At 40.2% G+C, this 22,079-nt stretch overlaps 1 protein-coding gene across 4 annotated transcripts in view; it reads left to right on the forward strand.

The window, feature by feature from the left end:
* Nucleotides 1–22,079, forward strand: part of KLHL29 (kelch like family member 29) — a 394,046-nt gene that overhangs the window by 63,815 nt on the left and 308,152 nt on the right. For all 4 annotated transcript variants that reach the window (XM_027641022.1, XM_027641020.1, XM_027641024.1 and 1 more), the window contains exon 2: nucleotides 4,203–4,309. The gene's annotated coding sequence lies outside the window, so the exon portion shown is untranslated. The remainder of the gene's footprint in view (nucleotides 1–4,202; nucleotides 4,310–22,079) is intronic.

A 22,079-nucleotide genomic window follows, 5' to 3' on the forward strand; every position in this document is an offset into this window, starting at 1 on the left:
AAAGTCAGGTGGGACTGTGAAAATGGATTCATCCTTCAATTCCAGCCCCGCATTTTATTTTTTCTATCCCAGCCTACAGCTCTTGGCTGCAGCTTTGCCCAGCTTCAGAGCCTGCATAGCTTCTCATGGGATCTGTGATTGCTCCCTTCTGGCAGTATTAGGACAACAGGTCACACCAGGCATTTTAGAGCTTTACTTTGTACAGCTGGAAGAGTCCCAGTCTAAACAAGCTGAAGATAACTGGGACAGCACACAGCTGTCCCTAACCTGCCCAGCACTCAGGTTTGGGTGTGTCAGTCTGTATGACTCCCTTACCCCTATGACTTCCCAGGTGTGCTGACCTTGGCTTGTGCTTGTATTTGCCGTGGCTGATTGTGATTTGGCAGATGGGTTGCTTATAAGCACCCTTCTGCTACATATGAAACTTCTACTTAGCCTGCCTAATAAGTGTCTCTACCTTATATTGGAGTATTTTTTTCCCCTCTGGTTTGCTTTTCTTTGCCTTGTTTGTTTACAAAGAGAGTGTGCTCCTGTCATGCCTCTGTCCAGTATTTTGTTCCCATTCTTCATCCCCTGCCCCAAGCTGTGGTACTGGACATGAGGGAGGTTGTTTGCAGGGCAGCACAACTTGTAAAGGGTATTTTTAAAGCACTTTGTGCTTCAGAGTTGAATTATAGGTTGTCTGCACAGACAGGGTTTCACAGAATATTTTTGTGTTAAACTTTTTCTGATTAATTATCCTACAATAACTGTCTGCACTTCCTTGGCTTTATCCTTCTTCTTTTCCAAATACTTTTTTCAACTACGAATGAGACATGGGAGGGCACTGCATGATGCATTGCATCCTCACTGAGGTCCATGTTGTGCTCCTCTGCTGTGCTGTTGGGTGATCTCTAGGGGAGCTCTGCAGTAGTCCCTCATTGCAGTATTGAGTTGCCAGATGTTGCTGCCTGCTCCTTGACCTTACTTGTCTCCCTCATCCTCTCTTGCCTTTTGGAAGCCTCTTTTCTAATTTACTACTTAAAGCTGAGCTTTCTGTTAGCTGCTTGTGCTGTCACCATATTTCATTTTTTGCTGGTGGAGCTGAATGCTTTTTTGCCCAACCCAGAGCTGTTGGAGTTCAGGGGAGTCCAGTTGATATAGCTATTCTCTCCAAAAGATCTGGACCTGCTTCTCACTGACCAGGTCTTTTGAGCCAAAGACACTTCTCATTATTCCATCCCTTCATGAGCATTCATGTGTTGATGAGGTACGTGAGCTGACACCAACTTCTTACATCATGGCCTGCAGCTATTTTTACCCTGAAGAATGAGCTCTCTCCTTCATGAAGCTTGCTACTATAATGATGTGGTATCTAAAATAGGTGTCTGGTTTCCATCAGGTTGCTTCAAGTCATTTAATTTAGGCACAGAACATGATATTTGACCTGTCCATATTGTGGTAGTTAGGCTCACAAGGGAGAGAGAATGTTGCCGTTGACTTCTGTAACATACCTTCAACTTGATACAGGGAACGAGGGCTTTGGGTTTGCTGTTGAAAGCTCCTTTTTGCCTTTTCCAATTTCAATATTTTATTCCAGTGGTTCAGAACTGCCTGGCAGTTGTTGCTGTCCTTGCTCCCCCTCAATGGCAACTGCAGTAATGTTTTGGTACAGTTAAAATACTTTCCTACAAATAGCTGAGATTTTCTAAAGGAAGAAAAGCAAACCTCACCCAAATGCTAGTAAATAATGTAAATTGCAGCATGTTAAAGACCATTCTATCTTTGTATTTCCCCATGTAATAATTTTTATACTTCTTTTGAACGGTGTGTCCAGGACTAAGCAAACAGATTTTGAACTTTGGCCCCGTCTTTATGTGCCATTTTCATGGACAGATTGTTGCTTTTTTTGCTCCTTTTTTCCTTCTGATTCTTCTTTCTTCAGATGTCCCATGTCCAGCTGTGAGTTCTGTTTTGCCTTTCCACATCACACTGCCGTCTAGAGCGTGCAATGCACTTTGTAAATATTCTTCATGTCTTTCCTTATTGTGGTGGGAAAGAAAAAGGTTTCCTTCATGTAAAGCTGTCATTGGCTTCTCAGGCTTCTTCCCTACTGAAACCCATTTTATTTTTTATTACTGTCAAAGATTTTTTTTCTGTTCTGTGAAGTCCTGGAACAAGAGTCCTGAGATGGCTTTGAAAAGTGGATATTTCCCTAAGGAGATCTTCCAGAGCAGCTCTGGTCTCGTGTTGCCTTGGGAGATGGTGGGGTAACTATGATATGATGAGTCACTATGCAAAACAGAAATTACTCCCTTGAGTTTTTTCTTTCCCTTCCATGAACTGCTGCATGAAAACAGTGCTCTTTTCAAAAATACAAGAAGCAAAACAAAAAAATGGATTCTATTTTTGTTTGAACATTTTTAGGCAGTCCATGCTATATTCTTTAGTTGTCTTGTGAAAGTCAGAAATACTCAGTTAAAATGTCTCAACAATGTATTCAAGAAGTGTTAAATAGATAAATAAGTAGATCAGCTGTTTGAAAATCCTCATTTGAAAATGAGTCTCGACCTGTAAAGAAAACAGGCTTAGGAAGAGTACCTGTTGCTGAAGACTGAGGTAAAAAAGTTGTTGAGTACCTCAACATTCTCCATATCCTGGGTAACTAGGTCTTCTATTTCCTCATGGAGAGGGCCAAGACTTTCCTTAGTCTTCCTTGTTTTCACAAACGTACCTATACAAGCATTTGTGGTTACCCTTGATGTTCTTGGACAGATTTAATTCTGTCAGGGTTTTTGCTTTTCTAACCTGATTTGGGATGTCATTCACCTGGCCCTAATCCCATCCCTTTAAACTATTTTTTTAGTGGTCTGATCTTCTGATCTTTGTTTTCTTTCTTCCTCGGTGTGATGGTGTGTTGTGCCTTTCAGCCAGTTACAGGCTATTCATTGTAGCGTGAGCTATTGGTCAGCTGGTCAAGCCAAAGTTGCTGTATGCTTCATTTGCAGAAATACAGTAGAAATTTAGCAGTTTCATTAAGCTCTTAATGGAGCTCGTTGCCTGATAGATCCACAAAGTGACCTTGGATAAACAACTTACTGTGTGTTGCTTCTTTACCATCCTCACCCCCACCACACCTCTTTGAGCTGTAGCTATTCAGCACTGAGCCAGTTTTAGGCTTTCACAAGGGAAATTATTTGATCAGGCTATTTAAACATAGCAAAAGTCACTCAAATATTCTGAAATAACATGCTAGCAGGATAGGGAGATACCTTCCAAGGGGATGTTTGGCATGGTAAACTTTGTGCAGCTTGCAGGTAGGATTAGTGAAGTGCTTCTCTACCACTTCGAAATCATTATAATTACACTAAACATCAAATGTATATAAAATTAAAAAAAGTGTAAGCTGAGGCAATGGTAGGGAAGCTCTGATTGCATTCCAGAGAGAAGTGCACTGTAAACTTCAGATTAGTTTCTATCAACTCAATTACACATATGCTGCAATCTTGTCATTGTAAGAATCTTCTTGGTAGAAACTGGAACTCCGGTGCTAAAAACGTGAAATCAATAGGTACTGTTATATCCACTTAAAAAAAATTGTATTGATTTGCAGATAACGACAGCAGTTCATTCTTGCAGGATTACATGCCACTTCCTGTCATAAAGATTACTTCAATATGTATTGCATCTGAGATGGAGAATATAGGGATAAAACTGCTTTGCTTTAATGAATAGTCATTTTACTCTGGGCATTAAAATGAGATATATTCCTTTAAATTTATCTCCAGGGATTATTTTGATTTCATAGGCAAACCCTGTGTTACCAAAGACTCTAGAATGCTATTACACCTTTAAATAGTCTTAGATTGCCTTGTTTTTGCAAGTACTTGAACTCTTCCTCTCTTTGATAGCAACTAATTAAGCGAAATATCGTGCTCTTTCTGGTCTCCTCCACATCCTTTATTAGAGGGTTAACACCATGTTATCTTGGGTATTAGATGTTCTTTGCTAAACCCTTAGTGTCTACCAGCCTCTAACTCTCTTTGCTTCGTAACAAATTTCTGGCACCTTCTGGAGTTTAAATTCTTCCTGCCAATCATGGTGGTCTCCCATTGTACAGTTGGTTTTTTGCTGGTGCTGTGACTCATCATGAAGCCTATTCTCATTAAGCATGGGTGATTCCATCTTTGTGTATTAAAATCACTCTTTTCAACTCTTTCTAGGTAATCTGGCTTCCCAGAAATCTTCTGCTAAATGCAAGGGTTTGCTGTCCTGTTTACTGACTGTTACGCCTGAGGCTGATTTTGATATAGATTCAGGATATTGCAGGGTAAGTGTGCAGATATCTCTGTGTTTTTCTTTGTGGTGTCTTGTTTTCTTACACAAACACAATTTGGGCTGTGCTTTCCCTTTCAGTGACAGCAGCAAGTCCCTATTGTAGCACGTGCAGCTGAGCGTCTGTGTTACAATAGAAAAATATTGTTGCGTGATAAATGCTAACGCTGTAAACCTGATCAGGAGTATTTGAATTTGGTGGTGTAGCTCCAAGAGGGAACAAAGTTTTTTGTGTATATAGGCCTAGATTCATGGGGCTATATCTTATAAAATTGTAACAAGCTTTAAGAGGCTTGTTTGGGTCTGGTGAACTTTGATGTTTAAGCTGGTAAATGTGCAAGTATTTTTATATTACAAATGAAACATTCTTCATAGTGTACATAGTTAAAATATCTGTGAAGTTTGCAAGATCAAGTTTAAATATTTGGAAAAGGGAGATTAAAGGTTACTTGGTTTCTTGGGGGCATGGTGAGGGGAAAGGAAGAACTGATTACTTCTTTTATCCAATTCTACTCTGCACATTAGAGTAGAAACTTAAATACTTGACTTCATTGTTGAATGACTCTTGTGGAATTTTTTACCTCCCGCCTAAGGGAGAAAAGTGCTATTTAGTGAACAGAGATTTGATTTTTCTTTTTTCTACCCCTTTCCCAGTCTTAATCCTCTGCTTTCACCTTCTTTTTCAACCTCCTATTTTTCTTGCTTAACCCCTTTTCTAGCTTTTTTTTTTTTTTGCATTCCTCTCTGTTTTTTTGTCATGGAGCTAATCCTGTTCCTTTATGCTGTTTCTTGTCCTCCTGGCCTCCTTTGACCAGCTTTCTGGCTTTTCCCATCCAGATACTTAAATTTTGGGGATAATTCAGGCTGGAAAAGACCTGTACAGTTGTCTAGTCCAACCTCCTACTCAGAGCAAGGTCCCTTAAAACAGGTTGCCCAGGGCCACATCCAATTGGGTTTTGAATATCTCTGAGGGTGCAGACTCCAAAACTTATATATTAAGATCCCTGTTGCCATGTTTCACCACCTCATGAGGGGTATTTTCTTCATTTATAATCTGAATTTTCATTGTTGCAGCTTCTTTCTTCTTGTCATACCTCTGCCCTTTCAAGAGTAAGCTCACTTTGCCTTCTTTTACACCTTCCCTTTGGGGAATTGTGAAACAGTGAGATCTGTGGGAGACCCGTGATGTAGCCACTAATATCCTCCACTGGACTTGCTCTAGTCTGTCAAAGCCACCTTGTTCTGGTGGGCTCAAGTCCTGCCTGAAGGGGAAGTATTGTTTCTCTGGACCTGCTGGTTGTGCTCTTGCTAACACAGCCCAGGATGGACCCACTTGGCCTTTGTTTCAAGGGCATGTTGCCAGCTCAAATTGTCCCTGCTGTCTGCCGAGACCAGCAAGTCCTGTATTGTTTTATTTTGCATATTTTCAGTCTTTCTAATCTTTCTCATACAGTGACATGCATTCCTTACTTCCAGTATTTACTCTTTCGTCACAGGATTCCTTATTGAACACCTCAGTATCCCCAGTGCATCTTCATCGTAATGTTCCTGGCAACCTCTTGCCATAAATGTGTATGAGCTACACTTTGGAAATAGTGAAACACTCTTGGAAGTGGGTTTATTACCATGAGCAAGTAGCTTAAAGCTTTCCATGTAGCTTTGATAATTTAAAAAGCTTTTTCAATTCCTGTCATTAGTGTATTCACAATAGAACAGGAAATTGTGTGTATGCTTGGGTGTGTTCAAGTGTGCATGGGAGAGTGTATTTAATCCTTTTTTTCTGTGCTGCCAGTACACAGCCATAAGTAGTGTATATTATAATAATACATACATGAAATTGTTGCTGGAAATTGAGTCTGAAACAAGGCTTGTATTTTATATTCCTTCTTTATATTTCACCCTGCATGTGTGTGTGATGCTGCAAATTGCAGATGCCAACAACTGTAATTGTAGTTAAATCAAACGTTCTCCACATTTTTATTCTTTTTTCAGGGCCCCCATGATGAGTAATGTATCTGCTTTTCCTATATTTTAATAGACCATGTATATTGGGAGATATGCCAGAGAACAGACACTCAGAAATACAATCTCAGCCTTTGCTTTACATGCTGATCAGATGTTCCTTGGGGAAAGGAGACATAGTCCTGTGCTCTTGCAAGCTTAGCTGACTGGTGCCTTAGGGGAAGGACCAAGAGGGCATCAGTAGTTCAGTGCTGAGATCATAATTACTAGTTCAGCCAGGGTGGCTGGAGCTCATGTGCAAATTCCCTGTTAATATCTACCAAGGAGGGGAACAAAAGAAGGCATTGAGGCAAGTAAGTGGTGCAGAGAGTGTTAAACATACTAAGTTAGGGAAAAAAACAGTTGAGCACAAAGTAAGTAAGAGAAGTGAAAAGGAAAAGAGAATGTACAGAAAGGAGGATGAAGACTTTAACTTGTGACAAAATGTTTTGTTTTTAATTCAAAGGAGTGTTGTCCAACTCATGAAAAAATAGCTACACTGGTGCAATTCATACAGTGATGAGTGACAGTTTAATTCACTTTCTGTGGTGGGGATTGTCTGGCAAATCTAGCTTGTGATAAGTTGCCACATCGCCTAGTCACATCAGCATGAAATGCCTCGGGTAGGCTTAGGCTGAATATCCAATTACTGCAGAGTGACTCGGGCACCCAAATATCACTGTTCAAGTGGCTGATTTTCCTCTAGTTTCACATCCATGAAAGGAGAGTCCCAGTGTGTTCATACATGACTCTTGGAGATGGTCCTGTGCAGGGCTAAGAGTTGGACTTGATGATCCTTGTAGGTCCTTCCAGCTCAGCACATTCTGTGATGCTGTGGTTTTCTTAGGCTGTCATGCCCCTGGGTGCTTCTGCCATGGTGGCTGTGATCCGGTTATAACAAAAAATTAAAAAAATAGTAATTTGGAAATGAGAAGCCAGTTGTGTCCAGTCTTCCTCCTGAAGGCTTCTGTTATGTATGAGAAGTTGTTTGAAAAGGACTTGAGTTCCCAGATGGATTTTGTCTCCTTCTGGGAATGTGCTGCATGTAGGATTTAAATACTTGTCTGTCTTACCCATTTTTGGATATTCCTAACTCAGCTGTTCCCCTTAAAAGGCCTTTTAATTCACTTAGTTTTTCTGAAGGATATAAAAAGTATTTCTGCATGTTGACTGTAGCCCTGTATATCCTGACAATCACGTGTGGTTGCAATTTTTGTATTCCAGCTGAAGAGGTACTTAACCCCAGTTTTTTCTGGTTCAGACTGAATTAGTTTTCACCATATGCAGCACCTCTTATGAAAGTGCGGGTGGTAGGGAGGAATTTGAAATGAAGAAGTTGAGAGCTGTTTTGGTGATTAAGTTATTTTAATAACCGTGGGTCTTCCTGCACAGCAGACTGATTGGTTTTTGGAGTATTTCTTATGAGGAGAGAGGGTCAGGAAGGTGTGTAAACTCAAAGCAAGACCTCACATGACAGTGTGCGTTTAGGAACTTGAACACAATGATTGCATTTTGCTTTTCATTTTTTGTACTTTTCACATAGGTGAAAGCAAAGATTTGGATTTGTTTTGTTTCACCCTTTTCAGGAGAAGGAGAAAGATGAATGAAGTAGGAAAAATTAGTCACAGAAATCAAGGTCACACTTCCTGTGTGAATTTGTGATAAGTTTTGGGATGCAGCAAAGAAAACAAATAGCACCTCACTTGTCTTTGGTATGGTATTCAAAGAACAATTCACTTTGGGAAAGACCTAAGAGGGGTCATCTGCAGGGGCCAACTGCAGAGGCAGGGCAGGTTGTTCAGGGCTGTGTCCTTATTCAAGCAAGTCCTTTAGCACCGCTGAGGTCGAGGGCTCTACACCCTCCCCAGACAGCCTTCTGCTGGTTGAGCACCCACTCTGAATTTTTCTTCCTTAAATCTTCCCAGATTTTCCCTTGACGTGTCTTGTGCCTGCTCCTTCTCTTACTGCATGCCCCAGGAAGATTCTGGCTTACCATCTACTCCAGATGTTTACGCATGCCAATCATGACAGGCTGGAGATCTGTGTTTATAAAGATCAATGTTTGCCAGGCACTTTTGCGTCAGGCAGTATTTTTTATGTTTAACTCCATTTAACAGCACCTTGGTTGGAGTTTTGGGTTTTTCTTAAGCAGGGCTCTAATTTTACTGTGCTGTTATGTCAGGGAGCAGGGATGGAGTGAGGCACAGACAGCACTCACACTAATATCTCAGTAGGTGCCAAAACCAAAATACCTGTGTTCCTTTCTACCTGTAGATAATACATGTCAAACAGACCTGAATTGAGTCACTGAGCTTGGAACTAGGTATGGGTCCTGTTCCTATCTCTACCACAGCTGTCGTAGTAATAGTTGTGCCTCAGCTTCCATGCCATTAAAATAGAAATTATATACTTTTATTCACGAGAGTGCTACGAGTCCTACACAAATTGTTAAATGCTTTTAGTAACTTGGGAGAAAACTGCTATAACAAAGGTTAAAATATGTATTTTATGGTATAAACTGTATGTTTGTAGGTGCACGGGTTTTATGTTAACTCCATAGTCTTTGTAGGCTGCTTTTAAATCAAAGTGTTATTCTGTAATGCGTTGTGTTACTGTACAAATTAGATGCTTTTATCCAAATTACTTGTTGGAAATAGAAGGTGACATGCACAAGGGTTGCTAGGATGGCCTCATTTTTCACATTCAAGATTTCGAAGTAGAAACAAAGCTTAGAAATTTGAGATTCTTTTAAAAATTAAGTCCTTTCATACAAGTAGTTAAGTATTCTTTTTGTCAGCTTTAATAATAATGAGTTTTTTGGTTCTGGGATGAGCGATAATTGCAAATGGCAAAAAGTCATCAGAACGTTGTTACTCAGATTGCAGATTTTATTAATCGTAAAAGAAATGATTCACCTAGAAAGGCTGTTTTATAAGTGCTCATTTACATGAAGATTTGCTGCCTAATTTATTTTGTTTAAAAAAAAATCCACAACCAGGAACCCCCACAAACTTTGTCCTGTCCTTCAAATCCTTGATTATTTTGTCCTTTTATCCTTCCCATTCAGTTTGCTTATAATGTCATCTGTGCTCCTGCTTATCAGTGGGACCAATTTTATGTTTGCCTTCTCTTTCTCACAAATGTATCTGATGCTTTTTGGATTTATTTCATAGTTGAGTACTGTGCATCTTCCCTGCATGAATTTCCTCCACATTTAAAAAGGATGTTTATCTTTTATGAATGACTTCTTGGGTAGATGAGTTGTTTGGCCCTTTACATGTTTCTGATCTCATGAGGTGTTGGGATTTGCAGATGTAAATTAAATTTTCATCTGTTTTCTCCCACTCCTTTTATGTTGTTTTCAACATGAGTCTTGATATAGTAAAAAAATCGAGCACATCCTTCACTGTAAGAATACAATTAGTCAGTGAGCCTGCCCTGTGAGCTTAAAACAGGGTACATACTAAAGTATCTCTTTAATTGGGGTTTTGGATGGTAAACTCTTTGGGGTAATGGTGAAGCCTTTACATGTTCCTGCTAGAGAATTCATACAGAGAGCATTGCTATAGCATGAATATTCAACAGCTGCCTGCCCCTTAATCCTTATGCTGAAATATTAATACAGCAGTGATTCTTCACCTAATTGTGCCGAGATCAGGTGCATGTAAGTAATCCTACTGACAATATCCTGCATGCACTCAAGGCTTTTTGCTGGATCATGCCTTTCTGGACCGTGCAGAAGACCAGTTGCTCGCAGTAAATCCAGAACTGCTGTTACTAAAATGATGGTGGCCTCTGACACGGGAGGCTGTGTGCCATCGGGTCACCCTCTCAGCCTGCAGAAGGACATGAACTCCAAGGGGGGAATAAAGCTACTGTTCATCATAGCAAAAGTGAGCTCAGGCATGCGGATAGAGAAGTACTGCACCCTAATGCCCATTGTGCCAAAGCTCTCCTTGAACTTTGCTTGTACCAAACTGAGATCCTTTGGCTGTCGCTTGCATCACTTGGGCCTTCTCAGCATCAGGTTGCAGTTGAGTTGGTGGCAAAACCTCTTCAGAAGCACAGAATTGCTGCACTCTGCCATGCTCTGGGCTGTAACTTGTAAACAGAATCTCACAATTGATATGGCAGACTTCTCAGTCTATTTTCTAAACTAATATTTAAGGTATGCCCCACCAATTCTGGTCTCAGAGATGGTTGTTGAAAATATAATGTACTTCAACACAAAATTATGCAGGGTAAAGTGAAGATGGGTATGGTAGTGGAAGAGATTCTTCTGTTTCATGTATATTTGAAGCTGAGAAAGCTTCTGCTGCAGTCAGACAACATGGGCTTGTCAAATTGTTCACAAATAAAAAGATTGCTCTTGGATGGAATTAATTTGCAGTATCTCATTTACTATCTTAGTTTTGTCATGAATTTCCCCTAGTCGGCAGCCTGAAATGCCAAGTGAAAAAGTGTTTCAGCGAGAGATAATATAATATATTAAGAAAATGTTATTGATCACAGTATGCTTTTACTGGAAGATGACTTTTTCTGACCGGAACACAAGGGACTTTGCCTTGTTATAGTAGGAAAATGTATTGTAATATGCAAACAGGATTACTGTTAAGGTCACAGCAACTTTGTTTTTACATTCCACTTCCTTTGGAAGCGAGCTTCTCCACAACTAATGCTGTCAGCTAGGCTAGAGGGAGAACAGTTTCAATTTTGAACTTTCAAGCAAGAGATTCCAGCAAGTTTTTTTGCTTTTTGAGCGAAGGAAATAAATACTGTTTTCCACATCACCAAAGGTCAGAACTATAATTTGATAGGCATTACTACCTATTTCGTTATGATGATGGACTGCTTTGTGGTAGTTCTTTGTCAGAATCAATTAATGCACATTTTCTCATCACACCTGTTTTTACACCATCACACCTATGTTTTTGCATATCTAATAGACAGAAAATGTTGCACATTTAGTTTTAGAGTGGCTTCCCAACACAAGGACTATGAGGCACTTCATTTTTCCATGTAATGTGGAAAGATTAGTGAGATGGAAGTGTCTGTGTTGCTCACAGACATCGTATGTGGGTGTGTGAGAATTATTACTCTGCAAAGCAGAAAGGCTAAATTTGTGATGCGGTGCCCAGTATAGGCAACTTTAGAACAAGGACACTTTTAAACATGTTTGATTTAAAGAGAGCTCCCACTGCATAAACAGTACCTCAGAGCCATTGAAGTCCTGCTTGCAGTGAGGTTGCTTTCTGCTGAAGGGCTCAAAATTTCCCCTCAAGAGTAAGCATGTCATTAAGATCATAATTCTTAAAGGTATTTTGGTGTATTTCTAATGAAACTCATCCAAAGTGCTTGGATGAGTGTTTTGCATCATTCTGCAAAACTTAACTCTTCACCACATCTTATCTCTGTGTGATTTAGGTTATGAGTATGAGCCATGTTAATTTAGACTGAAAACACAAACTCTTTTGGAATAAATCAATGAGAGTTGCACTGCAAAGCCAAGAATATTGTATTTTCTGTGTTTGTTTTCCTTTTGTCCTGCTCCACTTCCAACATATCCCTCCAGTGGTTTTCTCTGGTTTTGTTGCAATAAATCTCCACGTCAGTGAATTTGAAGATACAAACCTGACTGCAGAAATTAATCTCTAGTACAGTAGTGGTTTACTAACCTACTCAAGGTTTCCACAAGGCAAAATGATTTCTTCACTTTAAGCAACCATTTCCTATGCAGGCAAAGCACTGATACTAAAATGGTTGTTATATCCTGAAATTTGATTGTATTTCTTTGTTGCTTTTTCTAATGCAATTTGTACAATGAGAAGTTGTTGTAAATCAGAGGAACAGACCTCAGTTGTGTGAAAGACCTATTTCCCTGGTCTGCTTTTGCAGACTCCTGACACATTGATAGCCATGTGCAGGAGAGAGACCACTTGTGTTATTAAATCAAGAAGAATGGAAAGGTTTAGATTCTGGCTTTTAAAAGAGTAAAAAACAAAACGAAACTCAAGTCCCCAGATTTTCTTTTCATCCTCTTTAGCTGACCAAGTTTGGTATCGTTTATTTAGCACAAGAAACATGACTGGAAGTGCAAGTGTAGTAAAGGTTAATTATTAGACTCCCTACAAGAATAAATCCAATGTTTGTACTTAGGATGCTTAAAAATACACAAAATACTCTCTATTGTCCATCATGGCTTAAAGAAGAGCAGAGTTACTACCATCCCTTCGCTTCCCAGTCCCCACGGGACGTTGGTTTAAGGCAACTTGGCTTGTAGGTTCAGCTCAGCTTGTGTGGATGTCTGCCCTGTGGGACTTGTGCTCCTGAAGATGCTTTATATTGCCACATGTTTTCCTACCACTTGGCAGGAAAACAATGCTCAGCCTTTGTAATTCTCTTCATCTTCCCAAGATGTGCCAGAGCTCACCCCACTCACAAAGCATCTCTTGTGCGGGCATGAGTCTCCAAAATGCAGTGGCAGTTCAGGACAGCTGGTAATGTCTCCCTGTCAGCTGTGTTCAGTAAGGATAGGTAGAGTTTCAAAACACGTGTTGTTTCAAAACAACTCTATCAACACAGCTGTTCAGCATTTCCTCGCAACCTTTTGTGACTAACTCTCCAGAATGCTGTTTAAAATACCGCTGGAATCAGCTAAATCTGGCCAGCTCCTTGGATGAACTTAGGTATTAGTTTGATGTGCCTGAAAACATGAATTATTTACACATAAATCCATTTAGTTTTCATGTTCTCTGTCTTCATGAACTGAAAGATGAGAGGAGGGGGAGAAAAAAAGAGAAACCCCACGGGAGAACAGTTTGTGCTGCTGAAATTATGTCTAAGTTATTTTATTTGTTTTTTTAATGATTCTTGGTGGGCACAGTAAACACAGGGAAGGTATCATTCCCTTTTACTGCATCTTGTGCTGAGTGTGAGAATTCAGTGGTAAGCAGAAAAGACAACAGTCTATAAAATCCCTTTGTATATTTGTAGAAGAGTTTGATATAATGACATGAAAGATATCTCTTAATCTATGCGTCTAATTGTAATGCAGTAAAGAACAGCTTCTCTGCTTAGGAGTATGTGAGCAAAAACATTTACGCTGAACATTTATGGGGACACAAAGAGGTGGTCCCTGAAGAGCAGAAGACTTTCTAATTTATTTTCCTGCTTATAGGAGTTGTTTGGGTTTATTTTAAAAGCCTTTTGCACAGAAGAGATAAATTGAAAGATGCAGATAAGTTGAAAAGAGGTGGTGGGGTTGTAGTGGGAAAATCATGGCCAGATTTGAATCTTCCCTTGCTCAGTCATAAGCCTGCTCCTGAGCTGCTTTACATCCCTGCGAGAGGCGACTCTGCGGAGCCTGAATTTGAATAATAGAGTTGCCATTAGCGTCCAACATAAAAAAGATGATTGGTTGTATGCTTGATTTACGGGAAGCCAGAAGTGGTGAAGTATACAGTACACAAGGGGATATTTATGCCGCTAATGCTTAAAACACAGCCCAGTGTTCTGCGCACTGTGGATGCTTTCAAATGGCAAAAACAAAGGTGCGAATAGCAGTAAATCCCGTTATTCCAATAGTTGAATGGCCCCAGATCACGATCAGGCTGTGCAGTCTCTTCAACATGCAGAGCAAGTCTGGTAAAGCCCTTGTTTAGTTACTGCCTGTTACAGGATTATCAGCTTTGAATCAAAGAAAATAATTTCAAATATGTTAGGATTTAGGGTATATTGTTTCATCTTCATCAGTTTCTAATGCAAGAATTATTTTTTCCAATTTATGTGCAAATAGGCTTCCAAAATCTGTTGCTGTGAACTGATATTTTGTCAGATTTTTTTTCCTTCATCAAATTACTCCTATTCTGCTAATAACTGTCAAATTGCACCTCAACTCAGCATTTTCTTGATTTATCTTCCCTGCAGTAGCTAACAGTAGCTCTCAGAGGTGTATCACTTGGCTGCTGTGCAAACAGGCTGCTCTTAAGGTACTCAACCATGCATTTAGATTTTTTTTTTAAATGTTACAGCAATTATATTTGATTTTTAGAAGAAGAATTCATTGTCGACTCTTGGATGAATTTTTCAAAATGTAGAGGATTTTTTTATCAGTTCTGTTCATAAGCTGAGCAGACATTCTGCATTCATCATTCCGCGATGTCTAAACTAATATATTAACTCTATGTTTTCAGTCTGTTTTTTCTCAAAGAAAATATTAGTCAGATCTGTCTGCTAAATAATACCTTCCGTTCCATTTGCACAAATTTGCACCTCTTTCTACACTTCTCCACGAAATACTTTACAGGGAGGGAGGTACTGGAGAGCCCCTGGTTTGGGGTTGGTTAGTAGTTCCCATTATGTAAAGATGCTACTGATGGTTATTTCTAGCTGCCTCCTCTCTGAATGTGCTTCTAATTAAAGAACATTTGCTGAGCTTGGCTTAATTCTCTGTGATACAGAAAATTTACCTGTATTCCCTAAAATACCGTTTCTAAACAATTTTCTGCATTTAAAGCAATTTATTTCTCTCAACCTGCTATTTGGGGAAAACAGCTACAGGGAAAAAAACCCTAGTTGTCTACTAAGCCTCTCCAAGCAAAGCATATACTAGCCCATCTCAGCTTATGAAAGAACTTTCAATTTTATAGAAGGTGTTTGATATTAAGAAAATGTAGATGCACACCTGTCTCAGTGTGCTATGTAGACTTGAACTAACAAGATCGATATATCCAAATTATAGCAGTTTTGTCTACTGTGAATGAGATGCTACTTACGTTTTCAGGTAAAAGAAATCAACAGCTATTAATTTGGCAGAATTATTTATTTCTTGCTGATGATATTTTCAGTGTATCTAATCAGAGCTCTCATGAATAGAAATGAAACAATTTAAATAGAGGCAGTGTACATTGTATGATCTTGTTTTCTCAAACTGTTCCATAATGCAGTGAATAAATTTATCTGTTCTACTGAAAAGACTTCTGCAGAAATCATACACAGTGCTTTCACCTCTATTATTTAATACAACTGTTTTATAACTCTTGGAAGATGGTTATTTCTGCTTCTGCTACAGGCATCTGGGAAAAAATGTTCGGTTTGAGTGAACAGAAGGGAAAAGCAGTCTTACAGTCTGAAAATCCAGACAGATGCACCAGGAATGCTAGAGTAAAAGGTGTGGAGAAAATGATGAAGTGGTCTTATTCCACAGCACTACCCAACCTCTAGAGTATCAAGGTCCAGATTTACAGAAGGTAAACTGATGAGTGAAGAGCGGTTGGTCTGAATTAGCTTCTTGGATGCCCAGGAGGAAATGCAGCCGAGCAGAGCCACTGCTCATGAAATCACTTGGTGGCACTTTAGTTTTACTCTAAATCCTTGGATACGTTTGGGACACAGTGGGAGAGAGACAAGTTTTAGGTGACCTCACCATTAACCAACTTCTGACTGTCCCATCAGGCCTGGGGGGTAACTGGTGGGCTTTGCAGAGGTCTGCGTTCTCCTCAGGATGTTGTACTATGGACTGGTTTGGGATGCTGGTGACCCAAGGTGACAGCGATGAACTTTGCAGTTGATGCTGATGGAGAGCACTTTATCATAAGGGATCTAGGCAATCTGACCATGATGCTGTGGTTAAAGTGCCTTCTCAGTAAAATTGTAATCCAGAATTGAAATTTGGGTTTCAAAAGATAGTGTTTATTTTGAGGTCTTTGTAAGCTGATTTTTTTTTTTCTTTTTTCTTTTTTTTTCTTTTCTTTTTCACCCCGGGAGGTTTCTTTTGCACGCTCCGGCTTCTTTTATATGGGGAGCTTTGCTTATCCTTGATAACTAACAGATAAACAGATCACAGAGGTGAATCTAAACCATCTGGAAACAAACTAGGAGATCATAAGATGTCTTATTCTTCCTGCTGCAAGGATGCAGATGTGAGATGGCATCATCATTTCCGTTACAGTGCCTCTCAAAGTTGTGACTCGCTATGTTCAGGCAGGTGTTTGGTAAGCAAAATCAAACCCAAATAGGTTTTAGATTGCCGTGGTTAATTTATAGGTGCCAGAATACAAATATTTGCTTCTCCTTATTAAAGCTCTCCCAGAACCCTTAAGTGTAAGCCATGACATATGTTTCACTTTTCCACACTTTCTAACTCTCCTAATCTTTGGGAGTGGGTTGTGGGCAGTGTAGGTGAAACTGGCTGCTGTTTATGATCTGTCCTTTTTTTTTATTTTATTTTATTTTTTATTTTATTTTATTTTCTTTGAGGAATTTTAATCCCAAAATAAATTCCAGCATTTACATGTTTTTAAAACCTTACTGGTAACCGTCACCTCTTAATCTTTTTACATTTCTTGTGATTAGCAGTGCTTTCTAATCCTAACACCAGACCCAACAGCAACTGTTACCTTCACTACTTGTTTTACAGCTATATCTAATCCTTCTAGCAGTCTGAGGCCAGTGTTATATTTATCACTCCGAAATTACCAACTGTAAGATGTTGTGGCAGTTCTTCAGTTGGTTTTTTTTTTTGCTTTCTCGTTCCTTGTCATGGATCGATAAACACAGCGATTAATGTATTTCCAGAAAAAGATAAAAATAGGTGCTTTTCCCTCCTCAGTAATTTTTTTTTTTTTTGTTCTTTTCTTCTTCTCCTGGTCCTGGAGAAGCAATTTGCTTTCTACCTGAGTTTATGATTAGTAGTGATTTGTGTAGGTGGAATGTGTTTCAGTGGCTTTTTTCCCTCTTCCTTTCCCTTCCCCCACACCTATTAATATATCTGTTAGTAAGCTAATGCTATTAGCTTATGCAGACTGTTCAGGGTGCAAGGAAAGCTAAGACAATCATAAAATCCTCACAGTGCCCTGAAACATCTTGCCCTTCTGCCAAAGGCTTTGTGCGTGAGTGTAGTGGTTTGGACAGCAAGAGATTTTATATCCAGTCACTTTGCAAAGAAAGGGTAAAGAAATTACTGTTTTAGATTTACTGGTGTGTGTTTTTTTTCTTTTCCCCACCTGGAAAGTTGTGTGGGTGTTTACAGTCTCTACAGGAACTGCTCTGAATTTGCATTAGGAAAGGGAACACTAGTAAACTGTAAACTTTTTGCTGATTGATTTTGATTTTTTTATTTTTTCCCCAGGGGAGGGGCCAGGGAGGTTTAACCAGGAGCACACAACCCCCAAATGACCCTATTTGCTTAAATCATAGAATCATTTTTAAGGTGGATGAAAAGAATGGCAAGGAGAGGGGAGGTGCAGAATAAAAAAAAATAGCATTTTTCCATAATCACAGTAGGTAATAGCTAATGGTATCTTTTGCTGCTGAGATCTTCCATGGTCTGTTTCTCTGAGCTATGGTTTTCTTTCTCCAACCAAAGAACTTCGAACTTTATTTGTTACTGGCAGCACTGAGAAAATATTTTGGATTTTAAAGCAAGGTAGGAAGTTTTTATATATATGTGTATATAAACATGTCTATTTCTGTTTGCATATTTAAAGAGCAACAGTCCTTGCTTTGTGAAGATCTCATATCTGCAGGTCCTGGTCTCTGAAAGCTCACCTGTATTGTCTAATAAAGATGGTACTTTTCCCTGTGTTCTTTGCTTTGCTTATATCCTTGCACCATGTCATCTCTGGCAAAAAGTGCTACTTTTGTATTTAAAACAGCAACAAAAATGCAAAGCAATCTGTAGTTCAGAACAATCAAAATGTAACTGTGTCATTACCCTTTTGACCTTATTAAATGTATAGTTACTTAAACCACTTTAATCCATTACTGGCAAGATTGTCTCGCTGTTGGAAGAGGATACAGGGCTTTCATCTCTGCTCAGACAGAGCTGCTCCACATGTCTGCTCAGGAGAACAAGTCAATGCCTGCACATCTGGGATGTCTTTTTTTTATGTTGAACAGCCGGGAAATTTCAGGGAGCTACATCCTGTATCAGGAACAGTGTGGCCAGCAGGACCAGGGAAGTGATTCTGCCCCTGTACTCAGTGCTGGTGAGGCCACACCTCAAGTACTGTGTCCAGTTCTGGGCCCCTCAGTTCAGGAAGGATATTGAGGTGCTGGAGCAGGTCCAGAGAAGAGCAACGAGGGTGGTGAAGGGACTTGAGCACAAATCCTGGAGGAGAGGCTGAGGGAGCTGAGGTTGTTCAGCCTGGAGAAGAGGAGGCTCAGGGGAGACCTCATCACTCTCTACAACTCCCTGAAAGGAGGTTGTAGCCAGGTGGGGGTTGGTCTCTTCTCCCAGACAACAGCAGTAGAACAAGAGGGCATGGTCTTAAGCAGTGCTAGGGGAGGTTTAGGTTAGATATTAGGAAGAAATTTTGTACAGAAAGGGTAATCAGGCATTGGAATGGGCTGCCCAGGGAAGTGGTGGATTCTCCATCCCTGGAGGTTTTTAAAATGAGACTGGATGCGACAGTGCCATGATCTAGTAACCACAGCAGTGTTGGATCAAGGGTTGGACTTGATGGTCTCGGAGGTCTTTTCCAACCCAGCTGATTCTATGAATTTGTGAAAGGTTTTACTTTACTTCAGAGGTCAGAAACATCAGGTTTTGCTAAACAGAACTTTGTCACTGAAAGGTTGGTCAGCAGCTACAATGAACCTGGCAAAATAAACCTTTCACAATTCACATTAAACTGTTTGCAACTGTTCTCTTACTGTTCTACTGTCAGTATGATTCTATGATCCCCCTCCATGCACACGTGTGCCTACCCAACTGCTGTCTCTGCTCTGGCTATTTCCTGAAGAGAAGCTGTGGCTGTGCCATCCCTGGGAGTGTTTCAAGGCCAGGTTGGATGGGGTTCTGAACAACCTGGTCTAGTGAAAGGTGTTCCTGCGCATGGGAGTGAGGTTGGGAACTAGATGGTCTTTAAAGACTCTTCCAACCCAAACCATCCTATGATTCTACTTTTGTTTTTCCAAGGTTGTTCTTTGGGCTCCTCATGCCTCTTTTAACAGTCCTCTCTCCACCTCTGCTCTTTTTTCTTTTTCCCCACATGCTGGAGTTCAGTCAAGGTCCCTGTTCAGTTTGTACAAGCTTGTAAAATATTTTAGCTGTGATTAATTTAGTCTCAACTTTCCAAAGGGATAAGAGCCTGTAATATATGAGGATATATCAGGCTGCCACCCTTTTTAATTATTTCTATTCTTAACACCTTTTGAGTTCCTTCTTCCAGATGAGTTTAACATTTTGCGGGGTGGGGCAAAAAACAGATAAAGTACACAAGTCACAGTTAGGCTTTGTAGTCTAAGGGGGAAGCTGTGATGCTGGCTGGGCTCTCCCTGGCAGCCTGGCAGGAGACACTGATCCCTACTGCTCTTCTGAGCTGCAAATGCTCATGGCTGTGGAAGGAGGGGATGAAGTGAGAGCTGATCTAGGAGCTGGCAATATTCATCTCGGGTCTAAAGTTACATCTTGGGAGGCCTCACTGCAAGCGCAGGGCTAGTGGTGCACAAAGGAGAGGTTGAGGGGGGAGCCCTAAATTTTAGGGTCCTAATGCCTTTACTGCCATCTTCAGTGGGAAAGTGGCTTAATGAAGATCTAATGTGATTTAGGAGACTGTGATGATTAAAAAATGGGGTGAACAATACAATAGAAGTGTGGGATAAATAAACAGTGTAGAAAAAAAATAAATTGGTACCTTGCATAAAACATGAAGAAGTTAGGGGTGACATTTTCAGACTTGCTGTAGTGTTATGATGGCCACGGGGACTTTTGTGCTTGAGTGCGGCACTTGTTTTTCTCTGTTTACCTCTTCTCCAGCTGAATTTCCTAAAGAGAGAGATTTCCTGAGCCCTGCCTGTGTAACTGCCCTTCCCTCTCCAGATGGTGCTCCTATTTCCTGCAAAACATCATACCTACATAGAAAAATCACTCTAGATAAAAGGAAACTGTATTTATCAGGCATTTCTCTATTTCAGCAGAGAGAAAGTATCTGTTCCTTTCAAGTCTTCTGACTGGAAGCCATGCCAAGAGGTGATTAATGTAAGAAGTTGGATGTTCCATCATCTCTTGCTTTTAGTCCAGTTTTGAGCTCCAACTATAGAACACACGTGGTGGGAAGCAGACGATCCCATTACCCTGATCCTCCTATTGGTGAAAACCTTTTTTCCCGGTAGGTATTGTAAAAATCAATATTCCAGTTGCTAGGAAGGAAGGAGCACTATGCAGGTTGATACCCGGGGATCTGCAGTCTGTTAGGTGTGAGACTGCTTTCTCTCTGCAGTGGTTACAGTCTTGGTCTTACTGCCTACAAATTTTGGGTTTATATACATAAGACAGATGCTTTTATGTTTTATGGTAAGTTTCAAAGGAGCAGAATTGATCAAGGCTGCTATCATGAATAGTAAATGTTCAATCCCATAAAAATTGCTTGTATAAGTAAATAGTGTTCCAGAAAGTGACAGTTCTAATGCCTTACATTGAATTTTATTCATTCTTTTACCTCTGTAAATGTAATTTCTTCAGTAGTTTTTGAGGCTCAGAAGCTAATAACCTTCAGGCTACCCTGTACCTTAGAAGCCTCTCTACCTCAGAATAGCATAAGCACTGACCAGTGAAGCTGAAAGGGAAGATAGTGATTAAAAAACTTAATACAAATGTGTGGAAAATGGGGAGAATCTTGAGTTTCAGAAGACACTGAGGTTCAAGAATAAGAAATTCTAACACTTGTACAGCCCTGAATTCCAGCAGGGCAGCAGTAATTACAGGCATGGCAATACTAACCTCAAAAATCTCTTTCCTTACTGGTCCCCCTTGTTGATGCCAGCTCAGGTGTTGGGCTGCAGGACCAAGGTGCATTGGCTGTCAGCACTGCGGGTCCTGCAAGAGGGATGGCGAATCGATATGCAAAGCATGTTTTTAACTGCTTGGAACCCAGGAAGGCGCTGTACCTGACCACAGCCTATTTCAAGGTCTGTCGGCTTTGAGGATTCAGCGAGCTGGCGGTGTCTTTTTTTGAACATGCCCATGAAAATAATTGTGAATGATTAATTTTAATTACTGCTGGCTGAGGGCAGATCCTTGGCTATGTGGATGGGTTTTATTATGCTGCGTTGAAGAATTGTCTGAGCTGAGAAACTCTCAAACTTCTGTATGAAAGGTGTGCTCAGGAAAGAGCATATCTGCAGGAGGCTCTCTTCCCATTACTCAGAATCACTTAGTGGTGGTGTAGCAGGTACAGCAGCTGCCTGTGGCGTGCATGTGTGTTAGTGCAGAAAGCACTTGAAACTGGGAGGGAGGAACAGCTGGAGATGAAGATGATGATGGCTGCTCCTGTTGCCTTACAGTCAGTCTCTTTCCCACTTGTTCTTCTAAACTGGACATGAGCAGAGAGGATGAGTACACCAATCTGAAAGGACTCTCTTCCTATTATAGTTTTAAAATGCGTTCCTTCTACTGTGTCGTGCAGTGGTGTTTAGAGTAGTTGTCCTCCAAAATAATCATGGTGGAGTTGCTCAATGCATCTCCTGTAAAGCCTAATCAGGGAACAGTGGGCTCTTTTCTCTGTTTCAGACATATAACTGAGACAAAGACTGATCAGCTGCTGCTTTACTGAAATCTCTTCGGTTACCAAACTTCCTGTCATTTGTGTGGTATCCCAAAGGCTGTTGCAGAAGGAATAAGTTTGAAACTCCTCTCACTGTAGCAGCTAGTTTCCTAGTCACTGAAACATCTTTGGGGCATTATTCAAAGCATTCTCACTTTGGTTTAGGAAGATTTACTTATTTCTAAGGTTGGAGTATGCATTTAGATACCCAAGATCAAG

The sequence above is a fragment of the Corapipo altera genome, unplaced genomic scaffold (genome assembly GCF_003945725.1).
Source record: "Corapipo altera isolate COAL_440 unplaced genomic scaffold, ASM394572v1 46, whole genome shotgun sequence".
Lineage (NCBI taxonomy): Eukaryota > Metazoa > Chordata > Aves > Passeriformes > Pipridae > Corapipo > Corapipo altera.